The following is a 19,810-nucleotide window of genomic DNA, read 5'->3' as shown; positions in this document are numbered from 1 at the left end:
AAGCGCAATCCAAGTACATATCTTAATTATGTGCAGCCAACACAGAAGACCCAGTAAAAAAAAAACAGTTCAAGACTAGAACATTATGTCATGGCCTGAATTTGATAACTGTTCAAACACTGCACAATTACAGACTCATAGAGAATGAATTACAACAGGCATTTTCATCTATTTTTACGGAATAGGAAGCCCTTCCCGAGGTGAGCATTTTATACAAATGCCTTGTTCATTTTTTTAGGAAATCCTCAAAGCATAGCAAGACCTTTTTAAGAATATATTTTTTTAGCGATAGGGAATGACAGGAAAAAACAGAAAATAGGTCAGAACAACATGTTTTGGGGGCCATAAAAAAACTTCCCTTTTGTGAGTAAGTAACATGATTTGTTCAATTGAGTAAATGGCCTATGTCGTACAGATTTGCGATGTGAAAATTGATCAATACTTCTAGAGATAATAGTAGCTCTGATAACATGAAAACCGAAACGATGTTGAAAACAGTGTCATTTGGTGGAGGTGGAGCAGTGGTTAGCACGCTGCACGACCACAAAACAGTACTGACCAGCATGGTGAAGTATGTAAAAATAAAATAAAAACACCCAACCCATGACCTACGTGGCATGGGAAGGCCTTAATTATTGTTGAGAATGGCCGAAATTTATTTCAATCATATTTAACAATTAACATATTTATTTGTATATTCTTGTATTTCTTAACTCTCAGCTGTAAACGTTGCTCGCACAGTCAACTACGGACAAGACCTGACAGAAGCGTTGATCCATGATCGGATCAATTCCCAAATCCGGAACACTCGTGTCTGCTAAGCTGACAAATGTATTTCTCCCCTCCAATTGTCACCCACATTTGTACTCGGAGGAGACAGTACTCCCGAAACGAGAGGAGTGGATTTACGTTTGCATTGTTCTTGGATTTCTTTCTAAAAGCAGGTCAGTGATTGAAGCAATGAAAATTGGTGCTTTAGAAAATATTACCAAATTCTCCAGTTTGCAAAACACACATTTTTCCCCCGTGGCATTTCAATGACAAAGTTACGTGTTATATAATCCAGAGTGTAAATTGTCTTCTTGAAGGAGTGTTTTAATCTTGGTGTTCACAATAATCTTGCAGAAGATATTTTTCTCCATTTGAAGGCAGTATTTTCATAAGCATCTTCTGCACGACATACCTCTGTAGTAATAATGTATTCGCCAGATTATATATATATATACAATATATATATAAACTAGTTTCAAAATTATGCCAATGTTTGCAGTCCTTCTTACGATCATGGGTGCCTTATAATGCAGATATGGCACTTAATATTCTTCATGTAAATAATATCGGAATAATTAGTATATCCATAAAAGCTCATCATTTCTCAAGATTGCTTCAATCAGGTTATGCTTGGTGTATTTAATCAATGACTCTGAGAGGAAATCAACATGCAATACATGGAGAGATAAAAAAACAGGTAGTAATCAAATCAATACCATTAACCTACTTGCCGTGCTACAACATATTGTCCAACTCATTGTGGACGGTTGGTTTAGGTACACAATGATCCCTCCATAATCTGCCAACGTTGCTTCTTTATTGCTGAATTACTGCCATCACCACACCAAGCGTAATGATACGTATTTGTATGTATAGTTTTGTAAATTGTACCTTTTCTGTGGCAGTGTTACATTTCGTCGTTTAATTCCCCAATCATGAATTTTTATGTTCAAGCGTGATCCTTTTCACGCGATTTTCATGGAACGATAATAATTGTTACAATATGTAAAAGCCCTTTGTCAAGCCACTGCTGGATGAAGCCCTCCACATGCCATGCCAGTTATGGGGGCTGTTTGACCATAACTGTACCACGTTGGTCAGTGCAGGCTGGTGAAGGGCGTCCCAGGAGCCACCGATGTTAGCCAAGGCCGGGAATTAAACTCAAGTCACCAGTCTTCTTGGTTCTTTCGGTAAAGTCACGTAGAAGGGAAGTAATAAAATAATAAAAAATAAAACATAATAAAATAATTCTCACGACGTTTCGGCCAAAACGCAAGCAGCCGTCCTCAGGTGAAGACCAGGTCTGTCGGGGAGACAGCGTCTGAATGTTTCAAGTCACCAGCTTTGTAGCGTGGCGTGTTTATCGTTACACCACCGCTCCACCCCACTCCAGTCCATGTTTTCATATTCGCAGTGCACAGGTATTCCTGTGAATGGTACCTGATGCAATACACGCTTGTTTTCTTGCATTCCCTTGTCAAAACTTGCTTCTGTCTCATAAAGCTCTTAGCGGACATAAGCACATTGATGGACTGATAGATGCAGTGCACATTCTTTAACGTATCCATAATACAAACGCACTTTTTGCACAGCCAGACATGCCCTGATGTCCATTCTGTACTGTTTGCAAACACTTTGCCAGCCGACATGCAACAATGTCCTCGAACCAGCTAATGTGTGCGCTGACCCTTCAACAGATCTCCCTAACGAGTTACACGCACCACTGCCCTTCCACAGTCTCTTCTCATTGCTCCCACGACCCGCCCTGAAGACACAGCCTCGGAGCCGTCGATTCAATCCGTGAGTACAGATCGTGTAAAGCTTGTGCAAAAGGAGACCACCGGCAGCACGCTTTATCTATCTGCTGCTGAGTGAAGGGCTCCCCCCCCCCCCCCCAAGATCGTGCGATGTCATGAGCCACCTCGTTCCTGCGTATGAGCCGATCCCATTGCTGCCAGCTCCACAGTGGCCAGCCTTTCAGTAGCGATCCCTCCCCTTTGGTTGTCATTCCATCATCGGACTTTGGCCATCGGCTATATCACCACATCCTACTGAAACCCACTTAACAGTCAGATCTTTTTTTTTCACGCGTGTTGTTTGTTTGTTCTCTGCATCGTGCACCATTCGCTCTGTGTCTCAGTGCAATTTTCAGCGTGCATAACTTCATGCTTCGTTGCATAAGTAAAAAAAAAAATGTTTATTTGGTCTTCATCAGTCTATGATTCCAATCTCAAATATAATGACAGGCAATTTGCACTGATTAAAAAAAAATCTGCTGTTGTATTTTCTAAATGTGTTTTTGTTTTTTTTTATTCCACGAGAGGCATTTGATGCGTTTGTAAACATTTGCTAAATATTTCCACTGCTTTTCATCTCATAGCTGGTGACACACATGTGATCACGTCCACAGTTATTCCATCTCCTTCAGGAGCTTTCACAATTTTCAGCCCACGGAATTGCAGAGGTCACCTCTCTTCAAATGCATTTTTTGGAACATCCAGCTCGCCCGAAAAAAAAAAGGTTTGCTGTTGGTTTGTGTCCTGGGTAAATCCACGGTTGTCCATTCTCAGATGAAAAAGTGGGGGTCGGGGAGCGGGGCCGTTGGTGGGGGATAAATTCAAGAAACTTTCCCAGTTGTTTCAAATGCCAAGCTGGAGATTGAACCGTCGACCTCTGGATTGCAAGTCCAGAGCACTAACCATTGCGCCAACCGTGGTAGCATCCCCTGGACGCATATGTGGGCTGACAACGTGACTGGTGCATCGCGGCTTGTGGAAGTTGGAGGTGCCGAAGGCTGGGCGGCAAAGTCTTAAACTCAGAAAACTAAGTGGGATGGCAGTGGTTTACAGACGGTTCCCGTGAACCCTAATCACTGGGTTCAACAGGAAATGAGAATGTAGAAGTCACGGATGACTCTGTGTATTTAGGTAGTAGAGTGCATAATAGAGAGGTTTTTTTTGTTCGAAGGAGGTCAAGAGATTTATTGCTTTATCGTAGTGGGTTTTTTTCGTCTTCTTTCTATAAACTAAATAAACCACTTCGGAAGAGCAACGGGGTTAACGTCAGTGTTAAGAGATGGGTGCTTGAGGCAGGAGTCATGTCTGCTACAATACAGCAAAAGAGAGCTGGACTTTTACAAAGCAACATCCTGACTGTCGAACGCATGCACACGATACTCGACGTTGTAGGGTGGAACGAGGCAAGCGACTTCAAGGTTCACAATGGAACATAGCAGGAAAGTGTTGTAGATGTAATCAGCGAGAGGAAGTTGCGATAAGAGGGACATGTGTTGGAAACAAGACGAAGCCAGATGGTGGCATACTGCAGGAGTCGCCTTTAGGGGCCCTCGTGTTGACATTTGAAAAAGCTACATGATCTGGCAGAGGGAAAGAATTGACGACGACGTGTGGTGAGCATGAATGAGCTCCTAGTTCGACAAACTTTCGTCCTGTTGCATATGAAGTCTGAACATTATATTGTAAATATATATACATGCACAACCCCAATTGTCAATCGACTTCTGGTTGATGACACCCTATAGCATGCATGCAGGTCATCTGACCATCCCTTACCTCGATGGTCAGTGTGGATTGGTGAAGGCAGGGAGCATAGTGCAGTGCAACTATGGATTTAATCCCACAATGTTCTTTGTCGCCATACTAACCAGCAGCCTGCAATGCCCACTTTAGATATGGTGGTCTGACATCTGAGCACCATCCAGGCTGCAAGTTTGCTGAGCTTCCAAAATGCAATGATTAAATCCCATGAAATGTTCCTGATTGCTAAATAAATATATATGTATAGCACAAAAGTGTGACTTGAGCTGTGATAATACGCTAATTTTATCACAATTTAACGTAAGAGTAATACGCGTTGATGTCTCTGTCTTTAATACAGTGGAATATATTAAAGCCACTACTCATTAGAAAGTGTATTGCTTTGAGCTTGAATATCCATTCTTATTTTCAACGTATTTACCTAGTAAACCGTTGGCCCTTGACAATGGAATTATGTGCTAGACAGCATTTATAGCATAAACGATGCATTAATTTTACAACGTAATTTAACCCTTCGTGTTACAGATACTATAAATGGATGCATATACTTGAAGAGAAGAAAGGACGTTTACTTTTACAACTAAATCATTCCATTAAACTTGTTTTATTTTACCAGGTAGGGCCCAAGGAGCTATCTATCTCTTTGTCAGATGCAACCTGGCCACAAATGATAGCTCAACGAGGTGGATTATCACGTGGAAGTTTCTAGCAGCCAAATGTACTAAACGCGCGTTGATTTTCAATGTGGAGGGAAAAACTCCAAATATACAGCAGCAGGCGTCAGGGTCAGGGTCGAGCCCACGGCCTCCTGTAGACCAGGCGAGTGAGTTAATATCTTGCCACTGCGGCGGCCCAATTTATGTTTCATTTCATTAATGTGCTGACTCTGCTGATGAGACTTAGAAGGTCTAAACGGGTCCAGAGCTTCCTTGCTTAAACAAATGCTTTGCTTATATGTGGCCCTGTACTGAAATGCTCAATGTAAAGCACTAAGGCTGTGAAGCAAACACGTGACTAGTTCCTTGGTCACAGACCATTGGTGCACACGTTGTGCAAATGAACGGACCCCGAAAGGCACGTGACCGGGGCAGAACAAAAATTTTGTGTGTGTTCAACAACAATACCCACCCAACAGCACACGTGGATGGATGTGGTGTGTGCTCTTCGGTTCACTGAAAGATGGTGACTTCGGCATTTCTGAAAGGTGAAGGAGGCGTTGGGTGAACACCTATGAAGGAAAAGCTCCACGTGGCACCGGGCCATTTGTGTGGACATAGCAGAACTCACGCAGACTGCCTGCCTCGCGCCTTTAAACTCGACTGAAAACTAAAAGATTTGTATTTTACCAGGTAAGGCTCATTGATATATACGGCTCTTTTTCAGAAGCGACCAGGCCGCAAATGATAGCTCAACGAATTGGCGGCTTATCGTGCGGGGATTTATAGCAGCCAAATACTCTGAACGCACTTTGATTCTAAATGTGGAGGGGGAAAAACTGGAGGACCCGGAGAAAAATATCCACGCGACCACATGGAGAGAGAAATGCAAACTCCAAAGATGCAGGCATCAGGGTCGGGATCGGGATCGAACCCACGGCCACCACGCTCACATTGACTGAACTAACACTACGGAAATAATTACCAGCAGCTTTGGCAGATAGATGTACATGTTCAAGACTCGTTTTTTCTTCTTCTATTCACAAGTGCATTAGTGATTGCTGCTCATCGTTGACTGCCACAATACTTGAATTTGAAATCTGCAGTCAAGGATGAGACAACACTGCTTTGTTTGTGCACTCGGATTACAATGTTTAGAGGGTGTGGGATGCACAGTGATTATTACGATCATGATGTTAAAGTTGGCACAAACTTCTCACAAGTGTGAGAACAGAGTCGACTTTAAACTTTCCTGTCATTTTTCACACGTGAACTAGAGGAAGAGGTGAAGTCGTACGAACACAATAAAAATCCTACAACCGACCATAGCAACTAAATAACCTTGCTAATTTGCACAGCTTTACAGAGATTTGCAGACCCGATGAATGACTGCTTCGCCAAAGGCGATGAAAAACACACACACACACACCTTACCAATTAAAACGTCGAGGAAACTGCTGTGAATTAATGCGCAATTACATCAAATAGAGTCAACGCTCATTTATAAAGCGTAGAATGCGATGCAAAATGGAGCAAATATACTTATATATGATTTGCAATTTTGTTTAACCCGTTTCCCAATTAGTAGGAAATTAGCAGGTGTCTAATGAAGACCAAACGTTATTTTGAAGTTTCCCTCCATACATTAGAATCTTACACTTCTAAGTGTTGCATGTGCAATTTGTTGAACGTTTGGACTTCTCGTTATCATCATTATTACCACCATTATTTTCTACCACCAGTAAATTTCCTCAGCTGCGAGACTTCAGCGAACTGTTCACAAGGGCTTCAGCACCACCAATGAATACAAGCACTACCTAATACAGTGATACCTCGATTCACGAACTTAATTCGTGAACTGACTCTGGTCGCGAACCGAATTGGTCGTGAACCGAGGCACATTTTCCCATAGGGTTCAATGTAAATCCGGTTAACCCGTTCTGACCTTTTTTTTTGGTTTTTGAAGCACAAAAATATGAAACAAATTACAATACACATTAGTACTGTACAGTATAGTAATGTATAAAGAGAGAACACTAACCTTGCTTGAGATGACTTCAGTAAGCACTCAAACGGGTGAACTGTACAATACAGTAAGTGCAGTATTGTACAGTACAGTAGTACAGTACTGTATGTGCTAAAAAGCACACCAAAAAGCAAAAAGTCACTGAAAGTGTCTTCACAGTACTCACAGTAATTCTTTCTGTGTCTCTTCTTCTCTCCACGATCTTCCTACAGGAAGTCACGACCATGTGACAGCCTGGAAATAGCATTAAAATGGCCGCGGCTCCTGTTTGTGAACCGAAGCGGAGTTCGTGAACCGGATAATATTTTTATGAACTTTTCTGTTCGTGAACCGAGTTGTTCGTGAACAGAAGCGTTCGTGAACCGAGGTATCACTGTACTGCAAAGGGGTCCTGGACTTTATTTGTGACTCGAATGCTTTATTTCATTTTAAGCATGGCTCCTTAGATTCGGTGACCCTCCATCCCCCATTTAAAGGCGACTAAGTCGGTGCTCTTTCGATGGGTTTACAGACCAAGGTATCGAGGTGGAACGTTTAAAAGTGGCCCCAAACTCAAACGGGCAAAACGACATCAATTACAACGTTGGCCAGCTGTTTGTTTTCTGCGTAGGTGTTCGGGGGTGATGCCGCGTGAGCTCTGACGTCTCGCTTCGTGTCAACGAGCTCCCGGGAATGTGGAGTGAAACATCAGACACCATGATGAGCACTCGCCACAACCAAAAAGAACATCGAAGAATCAAATCCACGCTCGCTGTATTAATTCATATCCGCAAATTAGTGCCCAACAGATACACGTCTAATCTTGATTTGAAGCTTTCGTGACTGCAGGAATCCATACTTTTTGGTTCTTTCGGTAAAGTTAAGTAGGTATAAGATAAAATAAATCACGACGTTTCGGGCACAACACAAGCGTCCGTGTGCTTTCCCACCTGATGACGGACGCTAGTGTTGTGCCTGAAACGTCGTGATTTATTTTATTTTATACCTAAAGAACCAAAGATTACACGTCTACCGCACAGTTGCCCCATCTCTCTGAGATCCACCAACATTATCCAAGGTTACTGATATGTTCCATAACACCCGTGCTTTTTGTCTTTCCAATTGTGTCATCAGTGTCATGCCATGAGACAGAGTATCCATTCAAAACTCTCACGGAGCAGTGCATCATCACCTTCTGTTGCAAAGAGGCCCGCAGAAGGTGACATGACAAACTAGTCCCGAGATCCCTTCAAATAACAACTCATCTACACTCTGGGTGGACACCACACTACCCCACATGGCTGTCAAGCCAATGTTTTCTTTTATAATTTTCTCAGAGCCAGAAATGTTCCCATATTGAGTGAAAATCTAAAAAAATGTTTTTAGTTTCTGCGGTCATTGGTGGCCATGATCAGACCACCATTAACTCTGTACATTTGAGAACCTCGTTTAATAATGGGTGGCTGAAACCCAGATTCAAACCCACCATCTCTGTGGTGCTGGCTCATTGCCCTGATCGCATAACTTCTTCTCCAACATGTGTTTTTATGGAAGGATATAGATATTGGAAAAAAATGAATGCTTATTCATGCATCTGCACGTCCAACCAATGTGAACCATGAAACATTGCTCCTGAAATTAAATCCATAACAACATATTTATATATATATGAAAACAATGCACACGACATATTGTCTTCCAAACTTCTGAAGTGGAGTTGATTTTTAAGCTGCCTTGTAATTGGTGCCTTTGCAACGCTATAATTAAGTGAAACATAGTACTAACAATGTGCACATGGGGATGGGCCATGTGGATAACAAGAAAACGCATGTAGGATATATAGCCGAAATAAAATCGCCTGCTGCTTTTTTACAAGTACTGCATAGCACATGAAAGTTAGCACTCCACATCCTGGTGTTTTGCACTCAGCAAACTAACAGCAAGATGATTGTTTAATGTGCTTTAACCTATATTTTACGCGATAAAGTACACTCAGCTAATTCTAGAGAACTGTCTTCCAGAGTAGTAGGTGTATGACATGCTCAACATGTTCAAAAGTGTGTTCTTAACACGTTCCTTCAGAGTGGGCAGGTAAGGAACTTGGTTGGACAGCGCATTCGTGCGATCCGGGTCACGCGGCGTAAGCTGCGTGGGGCGGCGCGTCACGTGGTGCTGAGCCCACCCGAAGCGCTCTATGAAATACAAATCGAGGGCGTGGCTATGCAAGACAGACAGACAAATAATCCCTGGTGGGCAGTGTGGAACCTTCTTTTTGGTTCTTTCGGTAAAGTCACGTAGAAGGAAAATGATAAAATAATAAAAATGTAACATAATCATTTATTATTTTCCTTCTACGTGACTTTACCGAAAGAACCAAGAAGATGAATCCCTGCTGTCACGAAAGCTTTAAATCTAAAAAGTGTGGAACCTGTTGTTCCTAACTGTATAAACTACTGGGTTGCATAAAATACCATCCCCACGTGTGAGGAAACCAAATATTTTTTTTTTTTTACAAACGCAAATCAGACAATTTAGTCAAATATTTCGTGATGTATGAAATTAGCAAAGTAGAAATAACTTTTAGTGCATCACTCTACAGATGGAGTAAACGATATCGTGTAATTGCAAGCTTTCGTGTGTAAATATATATTTTTATTTGCAAAATAGTTTTTAGTTATTGGAATATATTTTTGTATCAGATGAAGGCCACATATTTGGAAACATTGTCCGTTATTTCTTCGCAAAATCAAACCGGCAACTTGAAGGTGTATGGTCAGAATGCATGTCATAATGCATTTCAATTATTATATTGTAACAAGTATAACCCGTAAAAACAAAGTTTTTCACTATAAATCCTTTATATGCGTGGCGGCTAGAGTCCTCTCGTCCTCTGGCTTGAGATGGCTGCCACCTATGGGTCAGATGATTGTCTGCCAGTATTAAGCAATTGTTAATTAAATATTTAATTTGTTTTTCCTAAACAGTGTAAAATTTTGGAAAAAAATTTTTACGAACATTAATTGTCTCGCACAACGAGTCTGTGTGCAAAATGTCAGCTCGATTGGATCACGGGAAGTGGGTTAAATAACGACCAAAAGATTTGCACGGTCGTAAGCAAGCAAGCAAGCACGCAAGCACGCAAGCACGCAAGCAAGCGAACTTAATATAAAGGATTTAAAATACACATACACACATTTCTATCAATATCAGCAGCCATTTTCGATCCACTGCCAGATGTAGGCCTCCCCAAGCTGCCTTCTGCAATCCCTCAATGTACAATCTAAGCAGCACCTCTACACGACCTCATTTCAGCACTCCATCTCCTCATGAACTGTAGATTAAATTAATTGCAGTTCATAATGCATGCAATGCATTGTTTTGTTCATAAGACCGACATGAGTTCACATTAATTTAAATCGCTACACTTTTATAGCCAAACGCGCACCTTGTGTCAATATACCGGAATAAAATGTTTGAAGTGTATCTCTATGTTTGTTGCTCAGCTGTAATGTGGAGCGAACTCCGATGCAGGATTGAGCGTTGTTTCATTCCTGAGTTATTTTGTATTACCCCATCACATTTGAAGTGCGAATTGAATAGAGTAAGCTGTTTGCTTAAACTGATATATTTACAGTAAAAGTGTCTTCTTTAGATTGCCAGTATAGTAAAATTAATCTGCAAGATATAAGACGCAATAGCTGCAAGATGTATGAAGCTAAATTGAAAATCACGAATATGTTCTCTCAACATGCTTTGTTACGAATAGAGTTATTGCTGGATTTTGTAAAAATTCTAAGGGCAGTTTATTTCTTTCACGAGTAATCCCTCACGACACCTCACGTCTCACTTTGGAGAAGTCCCTTGACGAGGACTAGAGGCCAGTTGATAAAGACTCCCTGTGCGAGGAAACCAGAGGGCCAGGGGTAATGCTTCGGCAGTGGTGTGGCAAGCACAAATAATAGAAACTCAACGTACCAATGCCAAACTAGGCTTAGCAGTATCCAACTATTCATCGGCCCGTGATGTTTTCCTTTCAGGGCAGTGCTATTGACAATTTTGTTGAGTTTGTATTTCGTTAACCCACAGATGTACCATTTATTGCCAAATGAAAACGTGGCCAACGCAAAGCCCTCCATTGTATTTTCTTGCATTAAGCGAGCATACAAAATTGATCTAAACCCGTATCATTGTGTGTTTTCTTCAGCTAACATGTATTCTATTCCCCATCACCATAACCGCTCATCTCATTTATGAAATTGTATAACGAGGTAGTGTTTACTTATGTTACCACAAGGAGGTGCTTATGAGTGGGCAGACAGACATACACACACACGCAACTATTGTCTTGTATCACTCTCTACAATGTTTCCACTTCAGTCTGGTTTTGTCAAGGGATCTCTATGGAACCCTTTTTGGCAGTACTATATCAAGATTATTACGTAAAGCCTTTACCCTTTCTGGCATGAATATAGATGCTAAGAAGTTTCAAACACCAAAAAGACCTCTATTTCAAGACATCAATTCTGCATTAACCACATACATACTTGTGGAAAACATGCAAACGAAATATGCTAAGTTAACGCATGCATTGTCTTTGAAACTAGCGAGACAAAGCCATAAAAAGGCTGTCTCTGGTGTGGAACGTGGGAGATGGGAACCGAGATAAATCGTAGGGCCGCACGGAGCTCAAAGGGCCCCAGGTTCACGAAAAGAATCGGGGTGCCTCGAATATCAGTCAAAACTTTGACTCCTAATTAACATACGCAAATAATGACAGTAACGCTTAAAAAAAAGCTATTTGTTCTGTCTCATCTCCAAATTGCATGCATCCTTCTCTAATATAATAACATTTTCTCCAGACGACGTCTACATCCGGCCGTTTAGCGTGGTTGGCTATGTACGGTGCAAAAGAAGTTCTACATACATACCGTTACCTCACTTTATATATCTTGTCTATATCGCTTTTGTTATCTCACTCCGCTATTGTTAATTGAAATGAGGTCCTCCCAAAACAATGTCTTCTTTTGGCCCCCAAAGCGCTACCTAGCACCACCACCATTCATCTATTCTCAATTGAAGATATGGCAATGCTCATATAGGTGTCAGTTGATCGCTTGTATAACGTAGCTGAAGTAATGTGTCCTTAGTTTGCAATATAAATGAGTGTAAACTAAAGGGGAAACTTCACTTGAATTTGCAGGGTGGTGGTTATGTACATGGCCTGTCATCCAGTACTGTAGAGGGGACCATCGATGGCTCACGCAAATGTTGTGAAACGTCCAGGAGGTCCCATGCCAGTATAGACTTAATATCCATCTGTCCCATCTGTATGGGATAGTGTTGTCCCCTCACACGTGTGTTTCTTCAAGTACTATCTTAAAATAATGTCCTCCATATTTGTGAATTGCACAGTATTGTGTGATGCAGTTGTATGAATGATGTCACAGTTTCTAAATGCAAAAAAAAATACATGGATATTTACGTGACTGGCCGCAAACCTGAAGTGGAAATTCCATGTTCTTATGGTGGGTTAGAACACAGAATTGCTCACAATGCCAGCAATGGGTAAGACTAACAGCTGCCTGGAATCCACGAGTTGACACAGCCAGGATTACATGGCATTGCCATGACATTCCCATTAAGCAGTGTTCACATTTCACAACTTAGCATGCTCCGCACAGAGCCAGCCCAGAGGCGGGCGGACGAGCTGGCACTTTGTTCGGACACAGAAAGAGCAATGGCAAACCATCCGAGACTCATTTGAGTAAAGCGTGAACACTCAAAATATTGCACCCTATGGGAGCATCGCTTTGTATTGGCCATACCAGAGACCAACGTTGTGGTCCAAATGTTATCGTTTCAAATACGCCTGCAGTTTAAACGTCCGCAGACTTACAATTGCTGGGTGGAATCTGACGTGCAATATTGATGATGCGTATCAACTTTTTAAATAAAAAGCTGATAGCATCTTTTTGTTCAGATATAATAGCTGATATTATGAATTGTTTATAATTGCATGCGTTGCTATATTACAGTCATGGTTATTATGTTTTTCAAATGCTAGATGAAAGGTTGTAAGTCGTGAGTTTTTTAATCTCTAATTCTTCATCAGTTTTGATGCCGGTTAGAAGGTAAATAAATGTCCTTTTGATGTCAAAATGTACAGGTTTACAGATGCATCGATTATTAAATCAATAGTGGCTTTAACATGATACATGCATTACATCACGTATTTTAAACAAAAACATCAAAAACTACCCAAGATATATATAATGTATCATGTGATGTAGGTGAACATGAGCCACACAGCAACTAGTGGCCAATGTATTCACTTCAATGGGTGTGTTTTACTCAACACTAGATGGCGCTGCTGCATGCATTTTGAACATGGTTATCTATATAGTAATCTTCCAAATATATCTTTTTTTCTCTCTGTCTGGGCTAAGTTTTGAAACATAACAAGTAAACATTTTTTTCTAAACAATTAGGTATTTTTTTCTTCTCTTTATTTTTAGCCCCGTTGGTTACTGGGATTCGCACATCAACATCGCCAGGATTGAGAACCCGGTTCAATCACGGCAACTGCCCCGAATTCAACGCTGGATCTCAGTGTCCCTGGCGAAACGTAAGTGCTCTGACACAGAGCATTAAGCCAGCTGAGCCACCTGGCCCCCACGCGACCTCGCTGTGAAGCTAACACGCCGCTTCCTGATGAAATGCAGAAGCTAACAAGATGAGCTGGCATTAGTGATGGCATGCGTTCCAGCATGAGGGCCCCAGAGGCTCAGGTGCTTTGTCTGCTTAGCACTTATAGCCCCTTTCCCATGACACAACTTGGCATCTGGCTTCCTTATTCGCACGCGCGGCGTCACCCCGTAGCAGGATGGTAGTGTGGGGGGGGGGGACATCGCAATCATCAATGTGCGCACGGTCGCAAGATCAGATGCTTTGCTTCCGCCGGTAAACGCACACACGGATATCTGCATGTGCGGAAGGTGTGGGACTGGGCGTGGGGGAGGGGGGTTCACCAACTGAAACTATTGACACTGATAAATTTCAAAGCTGGATTACGAAAAACTGAAAAAAATACGTAAACATGAAGGTCGGATTTCAAAAGCGGACTTTTCTACCCCCTCCCCAACCCCCCTTTGGTCAATCATAGGGGCAATGTTGAGATTACGCAGTGGTCCTTAGCTAAGGGTTTTTTTGTTGTTGTTGCGTTTCATGGGCAGTAACCGTTTTAACGCTGTACAGATATATTTTGTTTTGCATTCTACAGGATTACGACACTGTTTGGGAAATAAGTCAAAAGGCTGCACTGTACTGATTTAAATCAATCTGAAAATAATATTATTGTCATCATAACCTGCCACTATGCCACTCAGCACGTGTATATGTTCGGTATGAAAATAATGCTCGTTAATAAATTACATTATAAGCCTCATTGTTCTTGTGTATTTCTCGAAACTGCCAACAACATACTGTAATCACTGGTATAAAGCAAGCCGGAGTTGACAAGGCAACAATGATTTCAAGTATGTGTGCACATGATATATTCATGTCAGTTGATGCCAACACTATGTGCCACAGATGTCATTAATTATCAGAACTGTATTTAGCCACGGTGGGGAGATGTCCACTAATGCACCTGGTATACAGTGAACAGGAGGTCGTAGGTTCCATCTTGAACATGAGGCCTGGAAATTTGGAGTTTGCATGTTCTCTCCGTGGTCACGTGGATTTTTCTCCAGGTCCTCCGGTTTTTCCCTTCACATTTAGAATCTTGCTTTTCGATTATTTGGCTGCGAGAAATGTCCACACGATAAGCCACTTCGTTGAACTATCCTTTGTGGCCAGGTCGCTTCTGAAAAAAAGATCTGTATAGCTCAGTGGGCCTAACTTGGAGAATAAAATAGTTTAAGTGCAGTACCGAATTTTTACGTGATGTTTTGAGCAGTTTTTTGTGCGTGGTCCTTCGTAACTCAGCTGAGGCCATCAACTCACTACACTTGGGGACCTGCTTTCATCACAGGCGGCTGCCTGCATTCAAACAAATGCCCTCACCGATGCCAGCTCAGAGCTCTGACCTCTGAGCCACCTTGGCCACCTCAAGCACAACATATTGAGCATTTAAAACCAGCCGTTTCATTTTAATTAGGAGCAATGGAATGGGACATTACCCTACAGGTCTTCTTAGCTTTAAATAATAATTTGCCCCACTATGCTAAATGAGGGTTTGAATTCAATGTGGTTACTCGTAACACAAATGCTTTCTTACGTTTAAACCAAAACTAGAGCGCAGTGATGACAACATCTTTACATGTGTGCAAGCCGTGAAGGCTTTTGGAAGCTGCAATAGAGAGGCATTTGAAAACAGAATACGTGTGATGTTAAGAATCAATGAATTCCTCTTCACCCTTTCACCAACATGATTTCACTCTGAACATAAACAATTCTAAATCAACCACAGCATTTAAGGACAATCTTTAATATATAATAAACCTTTTTAAACGTATGTTCATAATGCTGACTTCACTTACCTCAGAATAAAGTGCTACCCCCCCATATTTCTGTTGTTAGTTGTGTGTCAATGGTGACATTTCCACATTCGTATGGCAAGGACTAGTTTATACATAGAACGACCAGTCACCAATCTAAAACAAAGCATATTTTTGTGATAATGCAATGGTAGTGACGCATAAGCATATGCAACAACACAAAGTAAAGACAATTTCCAATACATCTGCTCTAAAAGTAATATATATTAAATAATATGCAAATGTTTGGAAATGGCTCTTATTCATAACACGTGTGCTTTTCCCAAACAGCTGCCGATGAAAACAAGCAGTACTCATGTGGAGTTTTAATAAGGAACTTCAAGTTTGAGGTCATTCATTGAATTATATTCTCGTTTTGCTTGATGTCCATTTCATAAAACCCATGGCAGTCTAATGTAAAACCTGACCACACATTAGACTTAAAATACAAATCTAATATCCCCGGAGTAGAAGCAACGTCAGTTTTCTCGTTTGATGTCAGGTCCACGCATCAGTGCATGAGAAAGCGGGCAGAGCTGATGCCAATCAGCGTCAGGGCCTGGTTCGCTGCGTCTCCACCGGTCACATTTCTTGACAGATAGTCATCGTTTTTCGTTATCGTGTCAGCAACCGCACTCGGACCAGCGTCAGAGCTGGTCCAGACGCATTTCTGGCGAGCGCACTGTTCGCGTTGGAGGGGGTGGGTGGGTGGCTGGGTACAGGCAGGGGGAGGGTGTCCTCCCTGCGTGTGATTTTTTTTTGTTTCGTCAAAGGTTGCACGCCGCTCATGGTCAAGTTTGTCTCGAAATCCAACACTAATGACCGCTGCATTTGCAATGAATCAAATCCCAGGCGCGATAAATGTTCCATTCCGTCGCAGCCTCTTTATTGCACCCTGCCTCCTGCGAATGTGCAAAACACAGTGTGCTTTACTCTGCCTCTCCAATATAAACTAAGACCGTTCAGAACACGGCCAATGCTGATGGCTAGTGATCGTCAAACACTGTCCACAAAAGTCGATATCTGTCAGCGCTGACGGCTCCTGCTGGCAAATAAAGACATTTCCCGATAATCTATTGTTAAGCTATAGTACTTGGGAGTATTGCGGCCATCTCGCGTGTACCCATGCTGTTAAGAGAAAGCATGTGCTCCCGCTCGCCTGCCCACAGGAGGAATATTGATAGCTATTGATACAGCTCTGCATGGCATCCCGATGTTACTTGGAAGACCCTTTACAATTTCCCTTGAATGCCGTCTCATACACAACGAGCAGAGATTTACAAACTCGGCGGTGCTCATCTCCATTTGTGGACATTGGTGGAAATTACACCTTCCTATGACGAGGACCGTTCTAGCCATAGGACCACCAGTGTTGAGTGCCCAAATGGTAGTTGTTATTGTATGAACTTCGGACAGGTGATGGACTGAATGGACTAATATTAGCTGGGATGTGAACTTGTAACCATGCAAGTGGGAGTCATATATTGTATCCAGTGCCACCTGATCTGTACAGTATTAATTAATTATTTCCATCCCAGAGAGTTTAAAATTGACTCCTGATTTTTGCGTGTGTTTAAAAGGCCAAGGTGTAGCCCTACATTCACTTGCTCGTGCCACCTCTATTAGGTCTCGAGAGAGTCCCTTGATAGGGTATTTGGCCTACTCTTCCACATTGGCCGGTTATGTAAAGCTGATGTGGAAATACCCACAACTTTACCCTCCCACACAGCGACCTGCCAATCTACTAACTGTGGTGTTGCAACCCATTTATACTGCTGGGTGGAAACAGATGGGGGAATTTTAACAAAAATCCATGATTGTTTCAAATGACGCGCCAGGAGATCAAATCGAACTGACGACCTCTGGATTGCAAAACCATTTCTTTTAACTGTTACACTACAGATGAGTTCTTTCATCTGCAACGTAGTTTCAATTACATCTCAAATGTTATATATTGCCTTATAGTCATTCAAATTTGTTACAAAAAATGTATTCTTCACTTGATCTTGTGTTTCATATGTAGTACTTTTCAAAACGCAGGTCTCGCTTGCAAAAATAAAATGTTCGTTTCAACGAATTCTCATCTGCGTCGAAGTTAATACTTGATTGATTGAGTAGTTCTATTAAGCTGTATTCTGCTCATTATTAGAAAGAGGCTCTGTGTCTTCTCAATTCGGCAATCTTGATAATTGAGGGTCATTTCTAAGACAAATTCTGCCCCAATACCAACAAACAATAGCCCCACTATACAGAGTATCATTTGATCTCACGGGTGAGCAAGTAAAAGACTGCATTTGTTCTCTGAGAGACAGAGAAGCAATATGTTATTGTGTCTGTGGACCATTATCAGTCAGTGGAGGAGATGCAAATAGTTTTATCTAATCGCACTCGCCGTAATCATCATAATCAGCCAAGCTCAATGCGCTACTGGATTGATTTTTATCCAGCCTCTACTTCCTCTGATACCAATCACAGTTTCAGTACGATTTGGTGGCTTGCTCATTGTTGAATTCATTCGGAAAATCCTAATGTGGCACTGCTTTTAAAACGTGCCCAGCACCCGCATGAAAAAAATAACATAGTAACTCAGTGAGGCTTTTCCGGGTAAGCATAATAATAGCAATACAAATTGAGATTCATATCTACACAAATGATGATACCAACTTGCTTATTCAGAAACCTGCTTTGAAAATGAGGTGCCTCTCTACAGGGCAACTAGGTTCCTTACAGTTTAAAGTTTTTACCCATGGAATGTATTACAAATTACTTGCTATAAATATGAACAAGCACTTTTAAAATGTGTAATTATGGCTTTTTTCTTTTATTATTTTCAATTTATTTTTGATTTAATTTTACTATTTGAATAAAAAAATTATTGTGTTTATTTCTTTTATTATTTTCTATTTATTAGAATGTATTATTTTATTATATATAGAATATAATTTTTTGTTTTCTATCTACGTGACTTTACCGAAAGAACCAAGAATATATGTGTAATTCATTTAAATTACAGCCGTTCTTAATCCAGCAATGCATAAAGGCCTCACCACTTAATTTTAATCGTGGTGGTAAGGGGGGGGGGGGCGGGGTTGACCATACTTCCCTAATTTGGTCAGTGCAGGTTGTTGAAGAGAAGGTATCACTTGTCACTGATGCTACCCGTGGCTGGGAATCGAACTTGAGTCGCTGGCTTCATAGCACAGCCTGCTAACCACTGTGATGCCACTCCACTCCGTAAAAACGTACAACTTGTTCAAGTTTTGGTTAAAAGTAATATACACATTTGAAATGTCTAGTGGTGACATCACAATATTACATTTGTTGTTGCCATATCTATTTCCAGGAGGTTCACATCCCACATGATTGCATTACATTTCGAAATGATAAGGAATGCTATCACACACAGACACGCGCGTGATGAAACAAAGGTTGGAGAGTCATAAGCAGGTTTTTTATCCGAGGACGTTTTTTCTGCCATTATATTACGATTCAGATGGGTGCATCGGTGGTGCAGCGGTTCGCACATCGCGCTATAAACCCGGCGACGCGAGTTTAATTCCTGCCTTTGGCTACGATCAGTGGTAAGTGATGTCTGAACCAGTCCCAAGTTTAGCTACAGACCAGTATGCTAAAGTATGGTCAAACAACATTTTTAACCAGCACAGCATGGGTAGGCCTTCATCTATCAGGAGATTCAGAAAAGACTGTAGTTTTAATTATTAGGAGTATCAGACGACAGCACACATCTGGTGAGAGTGCAATTTATTAACAGATGTAATGTATGTTCTTACATATGTTAAGTAACTTCAGATATAGAAAAGACTGTATTTTCACATTTGTAATTTTCCAAAAGCACTAGTATATAGTGCATATATACAATAGCAATTACATTTTTATTTAAAGATGTGCATTCTTGCACACTTGCAGTGTAGAGTATATGGCTGGTCTCTTGTGTAGGAGAGATATGCTGTTTTATTGCATATGCTTTAATGCATAAGTTATAACTTCCCATAAGACCATGTATGAAGTTTCCAGTACTATATGATCAACAATTCAGATAGATTTTGAAGCCTTTTCCGTGAATACACAGTCAGCTACTTTCATTTTGTCTTCAGATTATGAATATCTTGTGCCTAATAATTAATGCATTACATACCTCGACGGATTAAAACACGTACACATTATCTCGTTTAGTATTTACTTGAGGCTCCTCAATATGGTGAACAACATTACTTCATGTGCATTTTATAAAATACTGCAATTTCAAAAGTGCAACGATGCCAA

The sequence above is a fragment of the Lethenteron reissneri genome, chromosome 40 (assembly GCF_015708825.2).
Source record: "Lethenteron reissneri isolate LAM-NWPU_2019-01 chromosome 40, ASM1570882v1, whole genome shotgun sequence".
Classification (NCBI taxonomy): domain Eukaryota; kingdom Metazoa; phylum Chordata; class Hyperoartia; order Petromyzontiformes; family Petromyzontidae; genus Lethenteron; species Lethenteron reissneri.
This window is presented reverse-complemented; position numbering follows the sequence as displayed.